This window comes from Xenopus laevis, chromosome 6S (genome assembly GCF_017654675.1).
Source record: "Xenopus laevis strain J_2021 chromosome 6S, Xenopus_laevis_v10.1, whole genome shotgun sequence".
Lineage (NCBI taxonomy): Eukaryota > Metazoa > Chordata > Amphibia > Anura > Pipidae > Xenopus > Xenopus laevis.
Window position 1 is genome coordinate 48,878,534 of NC_054382.1, and position 27,572 is coordinate 48,906,105.

The following is a 27,572-nucleotide window of genomic DNA, read 5'->3' on the forward strand; positions in this document are numbered from 1 at the left end:
TCTGGTACGGTGATCCACTTTATGGGTAAAAAGGTCCCCTGCCATTTGTCTATAATGTCCTCTAATGTACTTGTAAAGTGTAATCATGTCCCCTCGCAAGCGCCTTTTTTCCAGAGAAAACAACCCCAACCTTGACAGTCTACCCTCATAATTTAAGTCTTCCGTCCCTCTAACCAATTTAGTTGCACGTCTCTGCACTCTCTCCAGCTCATTTATATCCCTCTTAAGGACTGGAGTCCAAAACTGAACTGCATACTCCAGATGAGGCCTTACCAGGGACCTATAAAGAGGCATAATTATGTTTTCATCCCTTGAGTTAATGCCCTTTTTTATGCAAGACAGAACTTTATTTGCTTTAGTAGCCACAGAATGACACTGCCCAGAATTAGACAACGTGTTATCTACAAAGACCCCTAGATCCCCTAGGTTAAAGTACTGAGAGACATGATATTGGTAGCCTTAGGTAATGTTTTCTAGAAACAAAGTAGTACAATTGCATTCCAAGTATATTTATAATGTGTTACTCCTATTTGTCAATCAGCTTGTCTAGCTCACAGTTTAGATGGATTATTTTAGAAAACATAGTGCCGGTATTATAACTGATCAGCCTTTGGTGGGGTTTGCAAATGTTTTCCACTTTATATTGTTTTGTTGAAATCATTACTCAGATTGTGAGTTTGACCTTTCTTATCTCTCTGTCATGGCAAAGGTCAAAGGTATAGTATTAAATATTATTTCTACTGTATGCTCCTATACAACAACTAGGTATTCCCCTGCCACCCTGAAAAGATAAAAACACTAATACCTAATTAAATCCATGATCTAAAGTAAATGTTGACCTCTATGATATTCCTAAAGGAATTGCACAGACTGTGACTCATTGCTCATGGTTAATTTTTAAGTGGCCATATCTTGGCTTATGTTAAAGGGATATGATTGATTGGCCTGCAGACTGAATAGATGGATATGTTATGAGTCCTATAGCCAGGTACTGTTGGTATATGTTGATGAGGCAGGAAGTGAAGGCTAACTGTGACAAAGTGCATCAGTAAATGCATTTTTTAAAAAAAAACATTTTTATTCATAAAAGTTTCACAAATAAAGCATTACAATTAGCAAAATATTTGGTTGTATTAACACGCATGTAGCAGTATTACAATGTAGTTAAGGGGTAGATACACTTATAGTAAACCATTGTATGATTAACAGAGTTGAAGCCTAAAAGGGCATCTCTATCTGCCCAAATAACAGTTCCTTACAGGGTGAATCCTGGTACAGTAATGTGAAGTTAACCCGGAGATAGACTGCTGCTATTAAGTTGCAAATTACTTGTGGTACGTTAAGCCCACGTAGAGTAAAAAAAACATACATTCTTTACCATGTCACATATGAGAAAGAAAACGCTAAACAATGCATATAACCTGAGAGGAAAGAATCAATAAAACAAAAAAGGAGAGAACAGGGGGACCTTTAAGTTTATATTATGTAACATAGGATACTCGACTACGCAGGGGGTATCTAAATCGTATAGGACCTAGACAAACTCGGAGTGTATCCTGACTATAGGTGTACAGGAAGAGAGCCATTGTACCTATACGAAATCCAGGGTTGCCATATCTTCATCACCCTTTGAAGATTGTCCGAGGCAATACCCGTCAGCCTTTCGTTAATAAAAATCCAATCCAGCTTATTTTTAAACATAGCGTAGTTAATGCTAGGGAATTTCCACGACTTAGTAATAGATTGCTGAGAAAAATGTGGTTCAACAGTTTAAGTTTCAGTTTGGGTATGTTCTTGGGTGGTAAGCCCAACAATGCCTCGGAGTTTAACTAGGTGAAGTTGCAGTATGGAGGATATCAGGTTAAATACTCAAACCCAGAACTGATCTACCCTGGGGCAAGTCCTCCAGATATGCGCCATAGTGCCCGAAGTGGAACAGCCTCGGAAACAGTTATCATTGGGGAAACCATATTTCAGTAGAGCAGTGAGATAGCTTTAGGGGTAATAGAATTGTTGGTGCACCATCTCTCGAAATAAGTCTGGGTGGGGGTATCAGGAATATAAAGCAACTAAACCTGCCTAATCCTATGGAGGAGTTGTGCCGCCCAAAGTAGTTCCTCGTTTGGGAGGAAGAAATTCTCTGTTAAGAATGAAATTGTGATGGGGCCTCTGACTGTGAGGAGATTACATACTCTCGATAATTTATTGGAAGACCACCACCCAAATGATCGGGCTAGTACCCCCGGAAGGAATGAAGGATTATGGGTAATAGGGCTACAGGAGTATGAGGCGACATTAGTTTTTATAGTTTGGTGTTTTGATCCCATAGCCGTAAAGTGTGGAGTAGACAGGGGCCAGATATTGGAGGACATAAGGATGGAGGCGTCCACACCATTGCCTCCGCTGAGTGCAGATGGGTTAACCATAATCCTAATTCCCAAGATAGAGATTTATGATTTACTCCAATGGATATCAAAATTAATAGACAGGAGCTTAATCATTTCAGGGGGCAAATTAATACTAAGTGCTTCTGTTTATGCAGGATTAATTACCAGCCCCGAAAGCGCAAATTCTTGCAAAGTTTGGAACACATGGGGTAGAGATGTCAAGGGTCTCAGTAAATGCAATTTTTAATTTGTTGAAAGATCAACTTTGAACCAAATTGACATACATGTCCATGTGGCCAAAAAGCTCAGTGAAACTCAACTGGGCATGGATGGTCAGCTTTAATAGGAAATGTATAGTTTATGGCATACAGGAGGAATTATCTACTGACAGATATCTGTATTTGCACTTTAAAATTAATAATAACATAAGCAACAACCTTCATATGACAATAATAGCAAGTGATTTGCTGCAGTCCTAGTTGGTCACTGCTATTTTGCCTTAGAAAATGCTAAAGGCCAAAACACTTTAGTGCTGTTGACCAGAGTGCCCCAGAGACCTATAATTTCAAAGGTACTGATTCATTGTAATAATTTAATAAGTGGTTATGTACTGATTTATTGTAATAATTTAATGAGTGGTTAATCTGAGACCTTAACATTTAACCAATTTATCCTGAGGTCAAAGTTTCAAACATAAATTTCACTCTAATAATAATAAAGCTGTGTCTGATATTAGTGTATAAACACTTGAATCCAGAAAAAGGAATAACTACCAACAAATTAAAAGTAAGTTACCATCACCACGTGCTTACTAATGGTTAAAAAAAGTGTGCCAATTGGTGTACTCTACCTGAGTATCTACAAATTGCTCCCTTTGTACCTTTAATATTGCATCAGGTGCAGAGTTTAGTCTCAGGTACAGAAGCACCAGGTACAAGGCTTTGGAGCATAATGCATCCCCTGACAACCTTTTCTTTGTGACTCATGCTTTTGCACTTCCAAAGTTAAGATTACATCGTTATAAGGGCTCATTTGCAAGTGCAAGTACGATGTGCTAAAATAGGAACAAATCACCATTTCTTTTAACCCACAATGCAGTGTTTTTCACCAGGATTCTAGCATCATTCCAAACATCCACTAAATAGTGTGTGCTGCAATTTTGACAAGATCTAACAATATAGACACAAGTTAGCTTCTATTTTGGTATATCACATGCAAGTTGAGGCACAATATTTTCTTATAAAACTTGTATGTGAAGTGGGATACTTGGCTGCTATTATAGATGACTAGGGCACTGGAAGCCAAAGCTAGTCCTGGCAATCTGAAAACCAAGGAAAATTTGTAGGGAGAATCCATAGGAGCAATGGGCAAATAGTGTCTAAGCATGTAAATAGTGTTTATTTGTTCATACATTAACTTATTGCTAGCCGAGTGAGAAGGCACTGTGGGGGATTATTCTGTACCAGATTTGAAAATATTACAGAATGTTTTCTCCTACAGCATATTAGAAACTTTCAGTCCATAAATGATGGAACTCTGATATGTATTTAAACTATTATGAGCTGCACATGGTAAGAAATAGTGTAATTATGAAACATACAGCACAATAGAGGCAATAACTAATAAATATTGAACTCTGGGAACATCTAACTGCCTCCTAACATCTTAAATTTATCATGCATTAACCAAAATGCAGGTGAATTTAATGGTCTGTGGTATTGGGAACAGCGCTTGCATGTGTCCGATAACTCCATAACCCTCCAAATTGAGCTTTGCGAAAAAGAAAATCTGGAACGCTACACATAAAATATAATATTCATGCACAATAACTCATCCTGTGAATTCCAGAATAAATTTACTAATAGGCAAGTGGAATAGCTGCAGGGGTGTTTTATAGCTGTACAACAGCTATCTACCAAAGTGTTTATGTTTGTTACAGTTTATTACTTTAAATATAGCACATACCTATTCATTGCAGAAACAACAATCAGTTGTTGATCACATATGCAATGCCATTTTTTTTTATCTGCCTGCCTGTTACAATACTATACAGGTTTTTTTTAAGATCTCTCTAAAATATCAGTATTGCCGCTGGTTAAGTTTATTTGTATAAAACAAAGATATCTGCTGAAGAACAAACTTTGTACAGCCATGCATAGCTATATATTTTCCAATACCTCAATCACCACCTCTGTCTTTCTTTGAAAAAAAATATTGAAAAGCACTAATTGCCAATTAGCAATACTGAATACATATATTTTGGGAATTACTTAACCTACAACAAATCTTGTAGAACATAATAATTGAAACCAGTCCCAAAAGAAATCTCTGCCTCCATCTTTGGGTTTTAAAGAATGTATAATACTTCTAATATATATATATATATATATATATATATATATATATATATATATATATATATATATATATATATATATATTCTATTGGATAACAGTTACTGTGCCTTGTTTGTTTGTTTTCTGTTCATCAATCAGGGTAAATTGGATTAAAATTTTATTTCTGAAGGGTATAATTACAGTTGTTTTGCGTTAATTGCACTATTGTTGACTCTTTAGAGTTCAGTGCAGCATAACTGCAGTTATCCAGAATAAATACCTGTGTAAAGCATTGACTCCTTCTCATATATCCACTTTCGGTCTTTTTAGATCAAGGCTGGAACTAGGGGGAGACAGAAGAGGCATCATCCTAGGGTGTAACAATAGGGTGGCACTGGGCAGCTACCTCTTAAAGGGTCTATTACCTACCCCTATTCTGTGTCTGGTCTCTCCTGTCCTCTGCTGCTCTGCTCTCCCCTCTGCTACTCACTCCTGTGTCACCACAAGGTGAGGGGAGTGAGGGAGCCTGCCGGGTTGTCTAGGGAACCCTGTCGGCTTGTCTGACACAGCTTTAGATTCCACATAGGCAGGAAATGATGTAATGAGTTTTGTAGTGCAAGAAATCCTACACAAGGCACCCATCCTTACATGTACGAGGATCAATTTGCATTATAAATTATTGTACATTAGATCAAATGACTCTGTGAGGTTGAGAAGACTCACTCAAAAGGGTAACAAATTCAAATTTGTATTCAATAATAGGGTCCCATTTCCTAACTGGGCTACAAGTCTCTCCTAGAAAAATTACTCTACTTTCCATTAGTTGTTCATGATGTTATATTTCATTGTCACCCACCACAAAACAAAAGTTATACTTTACTCTACCAGGCTGCTACTAAAAGTTGTCAATAGTGAATAGTGTTTTTTTTTTTATTTTACCATCTGTATCAGAATTAGAAGACTTTAATAGTGTAAATTTTTTCTCTCAGATTAATGCTCAGAGCTTCCATCAGTTATCTATTGTGAAGATACTCTTGTACAACCCTGGTACATTCCCATTTTCTCAGCAGAAAACATGGGAGTGTAGCTAGCATGTCGTGTGTACCAGTAACTAGAGTGCACAGGGCCCTCTGCAAAAAAATCTTGAGAGGGGCCTGGCACACTGCAATTGCCAACCACCCTGCCCTGCGCCTGCCCAACCCCCGCCCCACAGCCTGGTGGGCTGCATTCCCAAAGGAGCCAGGGAGGGGCTGGGTGGACTGCAGCCAGGGAGGGGGGTTCCAAATAAATTTAGAGAAATTTTAAATCAAATTCCTGGAGATCAACCTTTTTCCTCCCACCCAAACTTTATTCTTAATTTTGTTATAAAAATGTGTTGTATTTTACTTTACTGTATTATTTTACAGTATTGTTCATTCTATTTGTTCAGCAGGGTTCTCTCTGGCATGGAAGGGATGATATCAAACTTGGCGAGTTAAGCTTTGTGTAACGGTCGGCACCCAACACCAGAACAAACACCAGGCACCCTGGTCTCGGCTCGTGCTTCACCAGTAGTGTGACAGCCTTTGGGCCTCGGGAGGAGCCCTCGGCTTATTTGGATGCCACCTGGACTTAAGCGAGAGGTGCAAGATGAGGGTTCTGGATAGGCAGAGAGGTCTGACGTCAGACATCAGCGCGCCTGTGCCTATAAAAGAGCTGAGACGCGTGCGCCCTTAGTTGACCGGTGCATCAGCAGGAGAAGACCGGCGTGGCGGGCGTCCCCGCTGGCCCACTAAACCACCAGGGTAAGTCGCCATTACATTACCGCCCCCCTCTAGGGGGGGCCACTGGACCCCCAGGCTTACCAGGAAAATTGGTGTGGAATTGCTTCCTGAGGCGGTCAGCTTTGATGTCTTCTACTGACACCCAAGAGTTCTCCTCAGGACCAAAGCCCTTCCACTTTGTAAGATATTTGTCTACCTCGTACGAGGTGGAAATCGAGGAACTCTTGGATCTCAAATTCAGGCTGACCTTCAACCAATACTGGGGGAGGAACAGACAAATGACGAACATGAGTGGCAGGTTTCAAAAGGGAGACATGAAAAGAATTCGAAATTTTAAAATTAGCAGGTAACTGAAGACAAACAGAGGATGGACCTATGAACCTTGGTCCCAGTTTGGGAGAGGGAATCTTCAACTTAATATGTTTGGTGCATAACCACACTGAGTCTCCTACCTTATACTGTGGTGCCTCCCTATGGGATTTATCAGCAGCTTTCTTTTGAGCAGATGTAGCTGCAGCAAGAGTGTCATGTACCTGAGACCAAACTTTAGCAAATCGTTCAACAGAAGAGTTAGCAGTTGGTACAGGAGAACCAGAAGTGGAAAAAGAAAAGGTTTTAGGATGTAACCCATTAACAATCAGAAAAGGAGACTCCCCAGAGGAAGAATGGGTAGCATTATTGTATGCAAATTCTGTCCAGGGTAACAGTTCAGACCAGGAGGACTGATTATCAGACACATAACACCTGAGATACTGCTCAAGAGATTGGTTCACCCTTTCAGTTTGACCGTTGGTTTGGGGGTGATACGCAGTGGAAAAAGATAACTCAATCCCTACTAAAGAACAGAAAGCACGCCAAAACTTTGAGACAAACTAAACCCCCCTGTCAGAAACAATATTTTCAGGAAAACCATGTAACTTAAAAATGTGAGTAATGAATAGATCAGCCAAGGTTTTAGCAGAAGGGAGGTGTGGAAGGGGAATAAAATGGCCCATCTTACTGAACCTATCCACCACCACCCAAATCACAGTCTTCCCTTGGGAAGGGGGCAAATCCACAATTAAGTGGATGCACTTTGTTGGTTGTCGGATGCCTTTGAGAAAGGACTGCCCCAACTTCAGAAGCATCTACCTCTACTATAAAAGGAAGTGCAGTGTCGGGGTGTCGAAGAATGGGGCAGAACTGAATTTCTTTTTGAGGAAGTCAAAAGCTTGTACAGCTTCAGGAGGCCAAATGCTGGGGTCAGCACCCTTCTTAGTCAAATCAGTAATGGGGGGTCACAATTAGGGAAACATTTTTAATAAACTGACGATAGTAATTTGCAAACCCTAGGAACCTTTGGGTAGCACGCAATGATTGGGGTTGGGTCCAATCCAGTACAGCTCTCACCTTGCCTGTATCCATCTAAAGACCCTTACTGGAAATATTAAACCCCAGAAAACTGAATGGAAATAACCTCAAAGATACATTTCTCCAGTTTTGCATAAAGATCATTCTCCCTGAGTCTGCACAAGACTTGATGAACATCATTTCTATGTTCACCCAAGTTAGAGGAGAAAATTAAAATATCATCAAGATAGACCACTACGAATATCCCCAGCAGGTCCCGAAAGATGTCGTTGACAAATTCTGGGAACACTGCGGGTGCGTTACAGAGACCAAAGGGCATTACAAGATATTCGTAGTGGCCGTCCCTGGTGTTAAATGCAGTTTTCCACTCATCCCCTTCCCTAATACTTATGAGGTTATAAGCGCCCCTAAGATCAAGCTTGGAATAGATCTTAGCACCCTTAACCTGGTCAAACAATTCAGAAATTAAAGGGAGGGGATAGCGTTTTTTTATGGTGATCTTATTGAGACCCCTATAATCTATACAGGGGCGCAGACCACCATCCTTTTTCCCAACAAAAAAGAAGCCCGTCCCCTTTCAAGGTTGTCCTTTATGTACGCTTTCATTGCCTGGGCCTCCGGCCAGGAAAGAGGGTAAGTTCTACTCCGAGGGGGAGTAGATCCAGGAATTAGATCTATAGGGCAATCATACTGCCTGTGTGGGGATAGGGTTTCTGCATTTTTCTTAGAAAATACATCAGCATATTCAGCATATGCTGCAGGTAAACCTTCTAAAGAAGTAGTTGCCACCACCTGAGGAATACATGAACCAGCACTCTTAAGACCCCATTGAAGAATCTTCCCCAATACCCAGTCAATATGAGGATTATGGGTCTGAAGCCAAGGTAACCCCAAAATAAGAGGAGACGACGCACCCTCAATAATATAAAGGGCTAACCTCTCACTGTGAAGATTATCAGTGCACATGGAAAGGAACATAGATTTTTTAGGTACCAGGCCTGACCCTAAGGGTTTTTTATCAACTGCCAAAATCCTCATAGGAGGAATTAGAGGGGTTAAAGGAATATCAAATTTTGCCGCAAAGGTAGCATCCAGAAAATTCCCCTCCGCCCCTGAATACACAAAAGCGGACACCTTGACAGAGCCCGTAGGCCAGGTAAGTTTAACAGGTATCAAAATCCTAGAGGTAGACTGGGGAGAGGAAACTTCTGCACCCAAATGGAGCTCCCCTTCTCCATTTAGGCTTGGAAGTTTCCCGGACTCTTAGGACATAGATTCAGAAAATTACCCTTTTCCCCATAGTAAATGCAAAGACCAAGGGAACGCCTGCAGGCTTTTTCCTCAGGGGTTAGATGGGATATGCCCAATTGCATGGGTTCCTCCTGAGGTTGAAGCATGGAAGGGTTAGGGGACTTAACATTGGACACCACATTAGAAAAGTTATACTTAACATTGGTAAACCCAGAATGCAAAGAAGAACCCCTTTCACCCCTTCTTTCCCTCTGCCTCCTATCTACCTGGATGGCAAGTGACATGAGATCATCCAGGTTGGAAGATAAAGGGTAATTTACCAAGCTATCTTTGACAGAATCAGACAGCCCAATACGGAACTGGCTGCGAAGCGCCATGTTGTGCCACCCAGTTTCGACTGCCCACCGGCGGAACTCGGTGTAATACACCTCCGTATCCCGTTTCCCCTGGCGCAATTTACGAATCGCGGAGTCGGCAGAAGATGCACGATCCGGGTCATCATAAAGTACAGCTATGGTTTTAAAGAATTAATCAAGGGAAAAATGGGCAGGATCTGAGAGGGGCAATGTGAGAGTCCAAATTTGGGGATCACCCTGTAATAGGGTCATTACGAACCTCACTTTTTCTTCGCCAGTAGTGAAAGAGTGGGAAAAAAAGCTGAGGTATAATTTGCATGCCTCTTGGAACACAAAAAATTTAGATCTGTCCCCATTGAATTTGTGGGGAACACAATCTTGGGTTCATGGGTTTTTGATACATTACCCAACAAAGCAGGAGAACCCACAGGAGCGGCCACAGGTGGGGTGACTACTGGAGCTGGAGGCAGAATGGAAGCATCCAGTCGACGGGTCAAATTGTGAAAACCTTGCATCAGGTAATCTTGCCTCTGCTCATGCTCTTCCAGGCGCTGTAACAGAGTGGTGAGTAGCACTTCAGTGGTGGAAGGGGCAGCGGCAGCAGCGGCCTTCTTCATCCATTGCGCCCGTGATAATGTAAAGGTCGGTACCCAACACCAGAACAAACACCAGGCATTCTGGTCTCGGCTCGTGCTTCACCAGTAGTGTGACCGCCTTTGGGCCTCGGGAGGAGCCCTCGGCTTATTTGGATGCCACCTGGACTTAAACGAGAGGTGCAAGATGAGGGTTCTGGATAGGCAGAGGGGCACAACTGTAAAGCAAAGTCTTTGGACAGAAGGTCGTAGTACAAGGCGTTAGGCAAAAGAGTAGTCAGATCAGGCCGGGTCGAGGCAGGCAGAGAATAAACGTAGTCAGGCAGGCAAGGGTCAAACCAGGAAGTCAATCAGAGGGTTAATCAGAAGAGGTAGTCGGTAATCAGGCAGGGGTCAGGAACCAGAAGTCAGAATAGTCAAAATAGCAAGGCAGAGGTCACAACAGGAATCAAACAGGTTCAGGATATAGCAAACAAATAGCACAAGGCTCAAGAGCACCAGGAAACACGATCCTATCACGGACAAGTAATCCAGTGTAATGGTCCTTTAAATACCCATAAGGCTTTGTGCCATTGCGCCTATAAAAGAGCAGAGACGCGTCGCGTGCGCCCTTAGTTGACCGGCACATCAGCAGGAGAAGACTGGCGTGGCGGGCGTCCCGGCCGAGAGCGCAGCGGGCGTCCCCTCCGGCCACCAAGGTAAGTCGCCATTAAACTTTGGTGGGGTCAGCAGCCTATAGCTTTGAACATGCCACAGCAGGAGAATACTGTTGACTGGGAACATTTGTGTCAATTGCCACGTATATTAAGGTTACCTATTTGTTTCAGATGTGGCCTCTGTTTTACACCCCAGATGTTGCTGTGTCTGTTTAATATGGTAAATTGGTGGTTAACAGGTCTAGTGCAGTGGCGTAACAAGAATGCACCAGGCCCCCCTGCAAAAAAATCTTTGGAGAAGCCCAACGCAAATATCAGTCTCTTCCCAGACCTCCCTCCACCAGCCCAAATGATCACATCCCCCACTTCCACCTGCTTGTGTTGGGGAGCTAAGAAAACAACTGTGGAGTTGGCTTCTAACAGCCATAAAGAAAGCAGACCCTGCAGTCCAGTTCTCCTCCACGGCTGTGGGGTCTGCTTCCTTTATAGTTACACCACTGGTCTAGTGGTACCAGCAGACAGCAACTCCGTTTTCCTCAAGCCAATGATTGGATCAGCCTAATTTGGCCCATTGTGTGAGTGGCCATATAGGGCAATGGAAGGCTTGCTTGGTGACCTCACCTATGCTTTGAACAAGAAAAGTATTGTTTATTGGCAGCACTGAACTGTGCATGTCTATGGCCGAGTTTTAGATTAAGTAAGTAGATTGTTTATGCCGTTGGAAGTAGCATAAAGAAGCTTAAACATTTGAAGCTACTAATATTTTGATATATTTACACTGACCCTTTACGTTTTGTGTCTATTTTTATTTATTTCATAAATCAGTTTGTTCCCCTGTCTGTACTAGCAATGTCATTTAAAAATCGTCAGTGCTAGGTATAATGCTTTATAGAGATATACATACAACTTTCAAATTGACAGGAGCCGATGTGCTGAGTAACTATAAATTTTTAATAAATAGAAATGTACACAGACCTCTGCAGACGAGTGTAAATGTGGGAAGTCAGAAAAACAAGTCCTTAAGACAGTCCAAAGGTCAAAGGTGTGCGGCAGACAAATGTAATCCAATAACAGACCGAAGATCAGGACAGACAGAAACTTGCAGAGTCAGTTAACAGGACAAAAGGACAAACCGAGGAGTCAGAGCCAGGGGAACAGGGACAAGGTAGGAACAAAGTCTCAGAAACTCGAGGCTTGAAGTAGGCAGATTGGCTAATGATTTAGCAACAGGTAGTCAAGTTTAAATAGCCCCTTAATGAGCAATTGCACACTGCTGGACAGAGGGTGTTGACCAGGGAATATTGACAGGGGGAATAGTTGCAAATAATATTCTGTCAGGCTGCCACAACACTACCATCTGTGAGTCAAGCAGGAGGAGCAGTGGCCAACGTACAACAGGTCCATGGTTTGAAATCAAGGCTTTCCTGACACTACTTCCCCCCTTCCAATTTGCCCTGTGGGTGATACAAGAATCATAAAATAAAGCTTTTAATAAACAAATAGTCAAATTTTAATCCCACAGTTGACAGATCAACAGGGGAGCTGCCAGGAGCAGGATTAATGGCAAAATCCAGAGAACCAGCCTGAGCAGGAGGATCGCTGGTGTCCGCAGGAAGACCATCACACACAGCATCAAGACTGGTAGCAACAGGACTAATCTAGTCTGGAGGTAGCTGGCACAGGATGCTTTCTGGCAGCCTGCACAGGAAAGGCAGTTTTGGGAGTCAGCACAGGAAAAGGCAGCATTCGGGAGGGATGGGGTGGCGCTTGTTGGGGAGCCAGCACAGGCAGCTTGCTGGCTCCCCAACCAGCAAGCTGGCTCCCTGAAAGCAGGCAGCTTGTCAGGGAGCTGACACAGGCGCAAGCAACTTTCGTGGGGCTGACACAAGCACAGGTGGCTTTTAGGGAGCCAACACTTTTCGGAAGCCGGCATAGGAACAGGCAGCTTTTATTGATCTGGCACAGATCAGCTTTTGGGAAATCGACCCTTGTTGGGGAGCAGTAGCAGGCAGCTTTCAGGGAGCCAGTATAGGAATAGGCACCTTTTGGGGAGACAGCAGCTTTCAGGGAGCTGGCACAGGCAGCTCTTAGGGAGCCGGCACTTATTGGGTAGCCAGCACAGGAACAGGCAACTTTCAGGGAACCAGTAGCTTTCAGGGAGCCAGCACAGGAACCGTCAGTTTTACAGGCAGCATTTAATGGGGAGCCGATGCAAGAACAGGCAGCTTTTGGAAAGCCAGCATAGAAAGATTTCAGGGAAGCTGCCACTTGTCAGGGTGTAGGCAGAGGAAAAGGCAGCCGGAGGTTTGATAGGAGGGCAAGCAGAGGGAATGCTGGCAAGGGACCAATTCGACAGAGAACTGGCACCAGAAATATCTGTTGGAGGGAAACTGTCTGTGGGTAGGAACTGTAGGCTGGGCAGCCAGTCCTGGAGCTGGAGGCTGGGCAGCCGGCCCTGGAGCAGCTAATTCTGAAGAAATTAGATTCTCTCGAACTGGCCATATGTCCCCTGTAAAATTAGTTCTCTCTATAGATAGGAAAAAACAGGGGGCATAAATATAAGGAGCTTCTTCATCTATCACCCAGTCCTGAGCTTTACTCTCTGAAAGCAGTAAGGTGATTAATCTGATTCAAATAAGGGCTAGGGTGAAAGTCCTTTTCACAGTAGTAGGAAATCCACAAACAAGTGTTTTTGCCCTGCATACTTTTTAATTGCAGAGGGCCACCCAGCAGAGTGTTGCAGTTCCGCTACTGCATGCGTAGAATGAAGTTACCAACAGAGTCCTTTTTGTATGGCTGGATCATTCTGTTAGGAATAGCTGATGATTAAAGTGACAGGAGCTAATGTGCTGAGTGACCATACAGTTTTAATGAAGATAAACTTACACAGACAAATATACAACACGAAAAAACAAGTTCTAGAGGCAGGCCGAAGATGAAGGGCGGATGGCAGACAAATGTACTCCAAAAACAGACCGAAGGTCAGGAGAGGCAGAAAACTTGCAGAGTTAGGTAATAGGCCAAGGTCAAAGACGGGAGTCCGAACAAGGGAAACAGGGGCAGGGTAGGACCAAGATCTCAAGACTTAGAGTAGGCAGATTGACCAAAGATCCAGCCCCAGGGAGTGGGTTTAAATAGTCATTTAATGAACTATTTCTTGTAGCAGGACAGTGGGAGTTGACCAGGGAATATTGACAGGGAGGAGGGAGACACAGACGATATTCAGTCAAAATGAAGCTAGATATTCTCATGTGGCTCAACAAGGAGCAGCAGTGGCCAATATAGAACAGGTCCCTGGTTCAAAACCAGAGAATTACTCACAAAGATTTGTTCTCCGTATTAATGGTTTAGAAACAATGGGTTAGACTGCCTGCCCTTGGACCGAGTAAAACATAAGTTTAATTATTGTTCTTGGAACATCACTACCAACTATTTTATTTAGCTATTTTATTTAGCTGATATAGGGACTGTTTGATCTGATGACAGATTGACCACGTTGGCCAACCATAGTGGGATTCTTGCAGCCCATTTTGCTAATGCCTTCCTTATATGAGTCAATGTAATCGTCATCTATACAGGTTTTTCTATACCGGACCCTGTTCAATCCAGCACAGATTTTAATATGTATGCCTGTCTTGCTTGTCCATCACATATCATTCAGGACAATTTGATTAAAATGTACAATTTCAGAATGAATATGGGAATCTTAAGGTCTCAATATACTGCAGCCACATGACATGGTTGATGATCTTAGGCAGGCATTCTGGAAGATACTATTCTGTTAAAGGTGCCAGGTGCTTTCTTGATTGAACAACATAAAGATGAAAAATTACATTTCCAAATAATACATATTTTTCCCTGTAATTTGTATGCAGTGACATAACTATAGAGGAAGATGACCCTGAGACAGTTAGGGGCCCAGTGAATTCTTGTGATACTACTGTCTCCATGAACAGGACATAAATAGTATTGCACCTCAGAATTAAATATTCTTTCTGTTGTTTAAAGTGCAAGTCTCTGGAGCACAATAAAATTGTAACAAGAAGCAACACAGCCACTGATCTTCATATTCTACCAGACTATTAGTGAATAATTCAGTAAATACATTTTGTGGGTTTCTACAAATGTATTTTTAATATCTGAAATTATAGATAGATCAAACTATCTATATATCTATCTACATATTACATTCCATGTATGCGGTCTCAGCTTATTATAGGATATTTTCTTGTGTTTGAGTAAAAGTGTTCGACCTAATGTACATCTGAATATGTTTCGTGTCCGTGCTACAGTAAAATAAATTTCATCCAAAAAATTGATGAATAATGTTCATGTACATGTTCCTTTTTATTTCTGTTCTTTTGTTTATTAATGAGTAATGAAGATAATGCTATGGATGTGACTAAGTCACACTTTGCCTAATAACATACATAGTAACATAGTAACATAGTAACATAGTAAGTAAGGTTGAAAAAAGACACATGTCCATCGAGTTCAACCTTTTTTTTTTTTTTTTTATTAACTACCTATCTGCCAGTTGATCCAGAGGAAGGCAAAAAACCCATCTGAAGCCTCTCCAATTTGCCTTAGAGGGGGAAAAATTCCTTCCTGACTCCAAAATGGCAATCGGACTAGTCCCTGGATCAACTTGGACTATGAGCTATTTCCCATAACCCTGTATTCCCTTACTTGCTAAAAAGCCATCCAACCCCTTCTTAAAGCTATCTAATGTATCAGCCTGTACAACTGATTCAGGGAGAGAATTCCACATCTTCACAGCTCTCACTGTAAAAAACCCCTTCCGAATATTTAGGCGGAACCTCTTTTCTTCTAATCGGAATGGGTGACCTCGTGTCAGCTGGAAAGACCTACTGGTAAATAAAGCATTAGAGAGATTATTATATGATCCCCTTATATATTTATACATAGTCATCATATCACCCCTTAAGTGCCTCTTCTCCAGCGTGAACATCTCCAATTTGGCCAGTCTTTCCTCATAGCTAAGATTTTCAATACCTTTTACCAGCTTAGTTGCCCTTCTCTGTACCCTCTCTAATACAATAATGTCCTGTTTGAGTGATGGAGACCAAAACTGTACGGCATATTCTAGATGGGGCCTTACAAGTGCTCTATACAGTGGAAGAATGACCCCCTCCTCCCTTGACTCTATGCCCCTTTTAATACAGCTCAAGACCTTATTTGCCCTTGATGCTGCGGACTGGCATTGCTTGCTACAGCCAAGTTTATCATCTACAAGGACTCCAAGGTCCTTTTCCATAATGGATTTGCCTAGTGCAGTCCCATTAAGGGTATAAGTGGCTTGGATATTTTTACATCCCAGGTGCATGACTTTACATTTATCAACATTGAATCTCATTTGCCACTTAGCTGCCCAGATTGCCAGTTTGTCAAGATCATGTTGCAAGGATGCCACATCCTGGATGGAATTAATTGGGCTGGATAATTTTGTGTCATCTGCAAACACTAATACATTACTTACAACACCCTCCCCTAAGTCATTAATGAACAAGTTAAATAAAAGTGGACCCAATACTGAGCCCTGGGGGACCCCACTAAGAACCTTACTCCAAGTAGAGAATGTCCCATTAACAACCACCCTCTGTACCCGATCCTGTAGCCAGTTTCCTATCCACGTGCAAACGACTTCATTAAGCCCAACAGACCTTAGTTTAGAAAGCAGTCGTTTGTGGGGCACAGTATCAAACGCTTTGGCAAAATCCAAATAGATCACATCTACTGCCCCCAAACTATCCAGAATCTTACTTACCACATCATAAAATGCAATCAAATTCGTCTGACATGACCTATCCTTCATAAAGCCATGCTGATTGTTGCTCATAATGCCATTCATTAGGACAAAATTTTGAATGTGATCCCTTAACAAGCCTTCAAATAATTTGCCCACCACAGATGTCAAGCTTACTGGCCTATAATTGCCAGGCTGAGATCGTAATCCCTTTTTAAATATTGGAATAACATCAGCTTTTCTCCTATCCATAGGCACCATACCAGATGACAGTGAATCTGAGAAAATCAGAAATAAGGGCTGGTCTAAAACTGAACTAAGCTCTCTTAGAACCCGGGGGTGTATGCCATCAGGCCCTGGAGCCTTGTTTACATTAATTTGTATTAAAGCTTTTTGAATCATATCCTGAGTCAGCCACTGACTAGATTGAGCTGAACCATTCGTGCAGTTATTAAGTGAGCCTGTGAACCCAGACTCCTCTATTGTATACACTGAAGAAAAGAACTGATTTAACACATTTGCCTTATCTGTATCTGTTACAACCATACTGGTACCATTATTTAATGGAGCAACACTCTCAACCTGCATCTTTTTACTATTAATATATTTAAAAAACTTTTTAGGGTTAGTTTTCACCTCCACCGCAATTAACTCTTCATTTATTTTCTTAGCCTTCCGGATTGCTGATTTACAACATTTATTACAGTGTTTATATTCACTAATAACATGCCATTGTATTTGAATATGGATGAAATTATATGATAAACTACAGCCTTATGTGTTAGACAAATGTTGGTGGAAGGAATGATTATGGAAAATAAAATTGAATGACATGCCAGAAGTTCAATAAATTGTGGAGCAGCGTGGCATGCCATATTTCAATTTCATCTATTTTCCTAAACCTCATAGCAAGGAATTACTGCACAGCAGGAAGATAGTTACATAGGATCAAGGCCATTAAAGCAATGTGTTAGATATGATGATAGACTAGTGATTTCTAGCAAAGAAATGTAAAGCAGCTTTAGCCATGCAAAAATATTCTTGCATACAGTTACCTCACTGTCAGTGTGTGGCTTCGAAATACGAGAAATTAAGGGATCAAATAAAATATACAGAGATGAGCAAAATAATTCACTGAAAAAAAACTCCCATAGACTATAATGGATAGTAAAAAAATGTTTCCATGTTTCAAATAACGTTGCATATTTTTAAAAAGTGTAGCACAGTTTGACTCCCATTTTTTTCCATTTCTCAAAATTTTGGTGAAACGGGTCAGAATAGCTCATAACTAAACATATATGTTCCATAAAAAATATTTTACAGCATATATATATATACTGTATATATATATACAGTATGTAGAGTACTGAATGTAGGTATTGGAATTTTAAAGGGAAAAATAATAAGAATACTTTACTAATGCAGTGCAGTGTGCACATTTAGGATGAAGGGTAGTACTGGGCCAGCGGGACTCGGGCAAAAAACCTTGTGGGCCCGACCCTTGTGGGCCCTGTGGCCCCCACTATAGGCCTGCTCCCTCGGAAAAAGCTCCCATCTGTCGGAAACTGCAGGCACTGGAGCTCCCCTAACATTGCAGCAGAAAAGAAGAAGTGTGGTTATCAGTGGTAATCGGAGGGGAAGGTGTGGGGTTTGGAGGAGCTAGAGCTCTCAACGGGGCTCCCCCCAGGTGGCAGCCCCTGTGGGCCTTGGCCTGGACACTGCAAAACTGTCATGTTTTTAACCCATCCTGCAGTCCTGCCCCCCCCCCATAATTCCAGTGTAATAGTAGCCATGCTCTAAGTCACGTCTGTGGCAATTGTGCTCCATGAGTTAAAATTAAGACTATTGCACTATTGCCTTTTTAGAAAAAAAATGCATTTCTAGCTAATTATAATGTTTTAAACAATATGGGGAGGCACATATATCAAGGGTCAAATTTCAAATTCATGTGAGTTTTTTAAAACTAAAATATTCAATATACCAAATAGGGAGCACTACAACTCCATTCCAAGCCCTTTAAGATAAGATGTTCAGCCTGTGAGTGAGTGGGTCTGGGTGCAGCTGCCCTTGACCTTTCACTTAAAATTGAACTTCACAGTTCAGTAAGCATTTGACTATAACAGGTTACTCACCGCTCCACATCTCTGGTCCGGTTGCAGCGCCCCGAACCCACAAATTGGGGAGACTTCACAGTGAACTAGATTCCCTTGCAGAGTGCACTCAACGGAACAGCAGACAGCGGTGTGATTAAAACATCTTTATTCACCAGACTTTTTCATGTGAACACACACACGTACTAATAGGCCTATGAGTACGTGTGTGTGTGTTCACACGAAATGCATTAGGAGGATTGTCCCGTGAATAAAGATGTTTTAATCACACCACTGTCTGCTGTTTAGTTGAGTACAAGGGAATCAAGTTTGTTTAAAACTTCCATAAACTTCCATGAACTCGAAATCCAACCAATCTAAATTTATTATTAAAATAAAAATTTTTAACTCTGGTGAATAGGATCGACTCGAAAACTCAAATCGAATTTGAAAAAAAAAAATTGAATGTCAGGAAGGCTGCAAACAATTTCAAATTGATTCCGGGACATCTTCCATTGACTTAAACAGCAATTCAGCAGGTTTTAGGTGGCTAATAGTCGAATTCGAGGGCTGGAGTATGATAAATCTCGTAAATTTAATTCAAATTTTTTGAAAAACTCGAATCCAATTTGAATAGCTCCCTAGTCGAATTTGACAGTTTTGACCATAAAAAACTCAAAAATTCTAATTTAGAAATCGGATTTTCAATTTGGCCCTTGACAAATCTGCCCTTTAGTGAAAGCAATTATTTTTGCTGTTATGTGATATAGTTTGTGTTATGTGATTCACTAAATATAATATATAGGCTTCACTCTATAATATAGATAGATAGATGATTTGATTTAGACAGTTGATAGGTCATTAAATAGCCCCATATGCTCTGTAGCTCATCTTGACTGGGACTAATTCCACATTGAAACAGTTTCCTTTAAGCATAAGCACATCAATAACTTACATATGTGTCAGCATACTCTAAGAGGAACATTTATCAGAGGTCGAATTTAATTTCGAAATTCATGTGAATTTTTTAAAACTCCCCTAAATTCAATGAATCGAAAATTAATAAAATCGAATTTATCCAACTCATAAAAATTTGAACGACCTGAAAATTCAAACCAAATTCGAATCAAATTCATCAAACTCGATTACAGTTTTTTCTCTGAAAAAAACTCTAATTTTGGGAAGGCTGCAAACATCTCCAAATTGATCCCTTGACCTCTCCCATTGACTTAAATAGCAACTCAGCAGGTTTTAGGTGGCGGAGTATGATAAATCTTGAAAATCATATTTACATTTTTTGAAAAACTTGAATCCAATTTGGATAACTCCCTAGTCAAATTTGGCAGTTTTGACCATAAAAAAATTCAAAAATTCAAATGCAAATTTTCAATTTTTTTTGCTACAAATTATAAGAAAAAAATAAATTTTAGAGGTTTTCGAGGTATTCAGATTTTTTTCAGATCGTTCAGAGTTTCTTTTGTACTTTTTATATATATATATTTTTTAATAAATTCAATGACAAATGTGGTTTTTGAGTTTGTGAGTTTAGTTGCGGTTTCAAAAACCTCTAAAATTCAACCTTAATAAATAAGCCTCCATATGCAAGGTATAGTCCAATTTCTTGAGCCCCCCTCCCAATAGAAAATAAAACTCTTTAGGCTTTACTATATTATGTACTGTGGTGGTAACTCTGTCCACAACTGGAAAGAAAATCCAAGAAAATGTTCAGGGTATATTTCCAGAGCTGCAAATGTATACATGACAGTAACAAATGTAACACAGTTGTGAGACCCCTTAGCTTCACTTTCCAAGCCAACCCTGCTAGGATACTTACACTCACAAAAATTTTGAAATATACAACAATTCAAGGAAAACTATATCCCCAAAATCACTACTTTAACAACAGATATTTTGCATCATATTAGGTGGCCTATTAAAGAATCTTACCAATCTGGAATATATATTTAAGTAAATATCACCCTTTTAAACCTTTTCCCTTGAGCCCCCATTTAATCATATTCTCTGTGCTGCCTCAGAGATCACCTGACCAGAAAAAATGCAGCTTTTATTGCAACAGGAAGAAGAGAGGAAGCAAAAGACAGAGCTTTGTCTGTTAATTGTCTCATGTGATGTAACATGTATGGTTTGTTTGTGTTCACTGTGAATCCTAGGATCCCAGGTAAGTATTTTATTATGAAAATGGTTCATTTACATGAAACAGGGTTTTATGCAATATATTTTTATGTAAACTTACATTGTTCTGGGGTATAGTTTTCCTTTAATCAGGGTCATGGGTGCACCTGGAGACACAAGGGGCCTATGATCTAGCCTTTTTTACTTATCATTTTACATTATATTTACAGTATTTTTATCATATTCTTCAGCGTCTCTTTTGGGTACTGTCCCTTTAACCAGGATACCCACAAATCCTCTTTGGAGACTTTAGTGCTTTCTTCAGGCGAATCCAGCACATCCAGGCATACAGTGCGATTACCAGCCCCTTTGGGCTGTTCCTCCAGTCTGGATTCCTTTCACACTCTATGTCTCTCCAAGCACAGTATCTGGCTTCCCTGTGCCAGCCCGATCTAAATGAATACTTTTGGTGCAGCCTTTCAACTCTCTGGGCCCACCAGCAGCTCTCTTGCTTCCTTCTCTGTCCACCATGTGGCTCTCTATGCCAGGCTCTCTTCTTTTGTCAGTATCTGTGACTTCCTTTTCCTGCCAGCCACTCACTAGATGCTGTGTCACTTCCTGTTGCACTGAGATCACTGAATAGCTGGTTGCTAGGTAACAGCTTACAGCACACAGACACTGAATCTGGGCTTCTGCCCTTACAGGGATAAGTGCAATGATTCCCTACACATGTGTGCGTGGGGTGCTAACTTTCTAAGATGCCTCAGGTTTGGTGTGTCACAAGTCAAGACATGTGTCTGAACTCTCTAAGATCCATCAGGTTCATCTGGTGCCAGTAACTTCACTGGTGTGATAGAAACATATGCACTTTAGAGAGCTCAGGCAACATGCCATACATATCTTGACTTGTCTGGCTCTTCTCCCAGCTGTGCACCCAACTGTGCACCCATCCCAGACTCAGCCTATTCATAATTTGTCAGAACAACAATTAACAATTAAGTACACTCATTTCTTTGGACAATTGTAGTCAGTCTTTATTAGATTATGGACTTTTAAAGGAACAGTTCAGTGTGAAAATAAAAACTGAGTAAATCGATAGGCTGTGCAATTATAAAACATGTTTCTAATATAGTTAGTTAGGCAAAAATGTAATGTATAAAGGCTGGAATCACTGGATGTATAACATAATAGCCAGAACACTATTTCCTGCTTTTCATCTCTACAACTGAGCTAATCAGCGACTTGAAGGAGGGCCACATGGTACATATCTATTCAGTGCGTTTGCAATTGATCCTCAGCATTCAGCTCAGATTCAAAAGCAACAGATATGACTCATGTAGCCTCCCCTCAAGTCTCTGATTGATTACTGCCTGGTAAAAAGGCTAACCAGTCAGCGTAAACCAAGAGAGCTGAAAAGCAGGAAGTAATGTTCTGGCTATTATGTTAGACATCCAGTCACTCCAGCCTTTATACATTACATTTTTGCCTAATTAACTATATTAGAAATATTATTTATTTAGCACAGCCTATCTATTTACCCAGTTCTTATTTTTACACTGAACAATTCCTTTAAAGTGATATAGATTTTTAATTCATTGGGCTCCCTCAGCCCTCATTTTAGGGATTGCAAGTACATGGCTATGCTGCGTGATTACCTCTATGTAGTAACATAAACCTGTAAAAAATTGTGATTAAACTAAAGGAAGGGTTATTTTGTTTTGTCTCTTTGCATGTTGTTCTGAACTTTCTCTGTTTTATTACTCCCACTGCAATGACTAGTTTTGAAATATGATGGGTTATAAAAATCCAACAATACAAGAGAGTTGTGATGTAACACTGCAATTAGATTTCACAGCAGAATACAGGAGAGTCGTGTATGTTCTAACAAAAATAGATGTATGCCTTTAAGGTAAATCTAGCTGAATGATAACAGGGTTAATTTTGAATGGGAAATAAATGTTGCCAGTTTGAAACTCTGTGGATTCTTTTGAATCAGCATGGAAAGAAGTGAAAGCAATATAAATATTTTATGTTTTACTGCATTGAAATAACTTGAAACAATGAATAGATATTTGCATTTTATTTTACCTTCTGTAATAAGATGCTGAAAAATGGTAATGAAATCACCTACTCACATAAGTCTGCAAATTCCCTAGCAGAATGGCTATTGAAACCAAATGAACTACCCAAATCATGTACCTCTGTGCTTTTCACAGCTTACTGCATCCGCTCTGCAGCTGTTCTGCATAAACTGTCTTTGGCTTTTTCCCCAGATTGAGCAAATTTTAAGGTTATATTGTTTTTTTCAATGCAGAATAAGGGTGTACTTTTAGTATAGGAAACAACAAAAGCTGAGACATATTCTAAGAAGACATTTTTCTTAGAATTATAATTTCTTAGCAAACATTTTGATGCAACCTTCTCAAAGATATGGAGTTATGTTACTTGTGTCTTTTCTACTGAAAAGGGAGGAAATATGACAGTAGGAAGTTTTAATCTCAGTGATGATATTTTGCCAAAACCTTGTCCAAAAAGGGTTTTTGGTGGCAACCCCCGACATGAAGTCCTGAATTGTGACGAGCAAATTTTTTCACCAGGATTTGCAACAAAATTCTGCATTTCGCCATCTGCCAATTTTATCATGTAACTGCGGCAGAAATTCAAAAATTCTAAAGAAAAAATTCACTGAGACAAAGTTGCAGAGACAAAAAAGTTGTCCCTTGACTTTAAGTCATTTGGAGTGAGAGAGAAAAAAAGTTGTGTGCGTAAGAAAAAATTGTCACGTAAGTTATACTGACTCCCAAATACATGTGAGATACTTATACTGTATCTCCTGTAGATCACTCATTTTCCTATCAGTGAGCAGTTCCTTATTATTCATGTTTTTTCTTTGTAGCTACAGGTACTTTCATATTTAATTCTATGAATTATGCACCTCCCGCCTCAATGAGGCTGTTTGTCACTTCTCCAATTAATTATTTATGTACCAGTCTACCTAGAATATTATTCTGAAATAGTAGTAAACTTCTTTCTGCTCTAACTTGGTAGGGAAGAAAAACATGATTAATGGCTGTAATGTATCATTTAATTGGAAACCTCTTAAAATATTCATTTAATAGAGCTTTTTTGCAGTGTAAAAATGTTGGCATTAGAAAGATGCCTTCCCCCTGAGGCTTGTCTTCTCTTCATGTGGGAAACTAACACCTAACCTACTATGCATTTAATTTGAGGATATTGCAATTATAAACATTTCCATAAAGAGCAGCAGCATATATTTAATTCATTTGGCTCAATATGTATCCCATTAACTAATAGATAACATTACATAATATCACATTAAGTTTATATTGTGTTTGGTTTGGTTTGACTTGCTGATATTCACACATATAGTTAACTGTTTTCTCTTCTTATTCTATCCTGTACATCTGTTTATATAGAGGAACAGTTTATATAGAGGAACAGCTACATGATCTAATTTTCATGTATATGGGTTCATGAATGTTTAGGCTGCTGTAAAATCTTATTTTATGATTGATTGTTCAGTAGTGAAATAAATATTTCCCTTCGACCGTAGAAAGTGCAAGCAATCCTTATGAAAATCTTCAATACTACTCTAAGGAGTTGATTTATCAAGGTTCAAATTTGAATTTTTACCATGATTTGAATTTATTTGCACAAAAATGCACAAATTGGAATGATATTTGAAAAACTCAACTGGTATTTAATAAGCACAAAAAAACTCAAATGTAAAAATTGGGCATCTAAAAGCTGGCGAATTCATGTAGAAGTTATGGGGGGTCCAAAGCAAAATTCAAGACTGATTTTATGCCTTTACAAGGCTTTAGTGCAGGAGGTGGTGTGATGTGAAACCACTTCACTGCAGACAAGCAAGAAGGTAATTGCCAAGAAGCAGGAAAATAAGTCCTACACATGCATGGACTAATTATAAAACACACTCTTTTCTTGGACATGGTTTCAAATATATCATATTTTAGTGGATTGGAGCTAAATTGTGTCTTGTGTGTGACTGAATTCACCCTTAATACATGAACAGTGGCCAGCTCCATGTTGTAGCTCCCATCATTCCCAGTTACAATCAGGTGATCACAATGGTAGCAAATAAAAAGCATAAACACAAAAGTTTTAAACTTGGAAAGCAAGTTTCAGGTAAAACGTAGTCCCTGTGAAAAATGTATATTAAAGAAGCAGAAATCTTAATAAAATGGATGATCAGTTAGCCATCTTGAATATATTGCAATATATGGACAGTTTTTGTTTTGTTTAAAGGGGATGATAGTTTATCAGCTTAATACACAAACTGTCGTAATGCCCTATATATGTGTAGGTAATGGGTGAGCACAGGACCTTGCCTTTGTATAAAATCAGCCTTAGTGAAATTAAAAATATCATTTTGCTCCAGATTAGGTTTTAGAAGATTAGATTAGAAGGTTTACAATTGAAAAACTTTTTTCTTTATCTTTCAATTGGACTCCATCTATGTTAAATTCTATGGATGAAATAAAAGTTCAACTTCCTGAATAAGACAGGTACATTATAATTATAAGCAATTTCAATCCAAAAATATTTTTTGCATAATTAACATAACTTTTAAGGTATAACAATTTTCCACGTTTACAAAAGTTAACAAAGTGCTATTCTCAAATCTACCAGGGAGCTCTTATCGTGTGTCAGAGAGATATTATTTAGTAAAGAGTGACTGAAGTTTAACAAAGCACAAGTCACATGACTGAGGTCACATGAACAACATGTCTAGTCTCATGTCAAAATTCCAAAGAAAATAAAAAAAATGTGATTGCTCTTTTGAGCAGCACTTTTAATTGATGCAATTTGAAAAATACATGTTTTCCAGCCAGAAAAGGAATACCATTTGTTACATAAATAGTCACCCACAGCAACCAATAAATAGGTAGCATTTACTGATCACCAGTTTAAAGGGAAACTCAAGTATAAAATATAAAAATGCTGTATTTTGTATACTAAACATAAACATTAACTTGCATCACCAGAAGCCCAATTAAACAAATGATTTATGTTTTCAAAGGTAGCCGCAGGGGGGTGTCATCTTGTTGCTTTGTTAAACATCTTTGCAAGACCACACAGATGCTCAGTGTGGTCTGGGTTTCAGTTGGGAGGTTAAGCTTAGGGATCATCATAAATTATCAAAACATGAGGGTCGGGCCCACCGGGTTTTTCCCGGTGTCCCGCCGGGCTAGTCCGTCACTGGTTGCTGTCGTTTACTTTAACTAGGCAAATTCCATATGGGGGGCATGTGTTTTAGCAAGGTCTAGATGACCTAAAAGATGCAAGGGTTCAACAAGCAAGCATATGCTACACAGTGAAATGATGTACAGAGCCTTATAGGTGCTTTATCATTGAGTTCTTTAGATCTACTAAACTCTTGTTGGGGTCTTAGCTGCCAAATTCACTAGCCTGACTAACTCTTTCTTGTAAAGTGAACTTCAGTTCCCATATTCCTAACTAGTCCTGCAGAACTTACTATGGAATGGAACTCAGTGCCTTATTGGTGCATATTTTGCTCGATATACAAATGGGAATACAGATTACAAGGCAACTTTTATGTTTTCCCACCAGCTATTTACATTATTGCTGATTTTGCATATTTATTGCAGGCAACTAATATCCCCAGTGCCACCAGCCTTATGCTACGTTTGTTCTTTGCTGTGTTTCCTGACCCCTGACCTGGAAGATGACCACTCTTTTGTGTGCAGTATACCTGTTACCGTATATACTCGCGTATAAGCCGAGTTTTTCAGCATCCAAAATGTGCTGAAAAAGTCTACCTCGGCTTATACGCGGGTCAGCATTTTAGGAAAACATTATTTTTTTTTTTACCGTTTTGCTGCCGTTAGGTTGCCTGTCCATGGATTCCCCCAGATTCAGCTCAGCACTCACGGCCCGTCTGTTCTGCCTAACCTGCCCACCCACCAATGAAGAAACAGTAGGCGTGTTTAAAGATCGCTGCCCCTTTCTCTGTGCGGACAGAATGTTGCCTGTGTGTGCGGCCCGCACTGCCTCCCCGTGCCTGGCGTCCCCTCTCACCTTCTACCACAGGCCGCGGCCTCATTGCGCAGGAGCGAGATCGCAGAGAGTCCAAGAAAGCGGAAAGCGCCACTCGCACTCACCGGGAAGCCGAGCACCAACATGGTAAATGAGCTTCACATTCCATTTTAAAGTGCAGGGTTATTACGGGCTTGGTCTCCGTCTAAGCCTGCCCCCAGCAGGGTCTGACAGGCAAAGGAAAGCGGACGGCGCTGCTCTAAACTGTAACTCCAGCCTCTGGGTTTTGTGGCCTAGTCACTAGCTGTCAGCACCCGGCTCTCCTAAACAGCGATCTTACTGGGGCAGGAAGGGATAGATAGAGCTAGAGTTATGGAACAGATGTGTCTGCTCGCTATGTGTATTGCTATGAACTGTGTGTCACAATAACACTTTCCTGCCAGCCATGACTGCTGACTGAACTGCCTTTACTCCCCACTAATGAAGACACAGTGAGAAAAAGCAGGAAGCATTGCGCTTCTACAAAGTTGATCTTTAAACAAGCATACTGTTTCTTCATTGGTGGGTGGGCGCGTTGGCAGATCAAATGGGCCGTGAGGATTTCTTTACTGAAATCTGAATCTGGGGGAATACCATATTATTGTCAGTGAAGATGCTGGGCAACACCAAAGACACCTGATCTTCCCTAAACTTATTTTGCCAGTTCTTCCCCTAGGCTTATACACGAGTCAATAAATTTTCCCAGTTTTCATAGGTAAAATTAGGTACCTCGGCTTATACGCGGGTCGGCTTATACATGAGTATATACGGTATACTTATCCAATGTCCAAAGTGATGCACTATAGGACCTC

General features: G+C 40.3%; 1 protein-coding gene across 1 annotated transcript in view; it reads right to left on the minus strand.

Moving 5' to 3' along the window:
* The window catches only part of LOC108719696 (contactin-associated protein-like 2), a 1,103,988-nt gene that overhangs the window by 423,827 nt on the left and 652,589 nt on the right, over positions 1 to 27,572 (minus strand). The gene's annotated exons all lie outside the window — the stretch shown is intronic.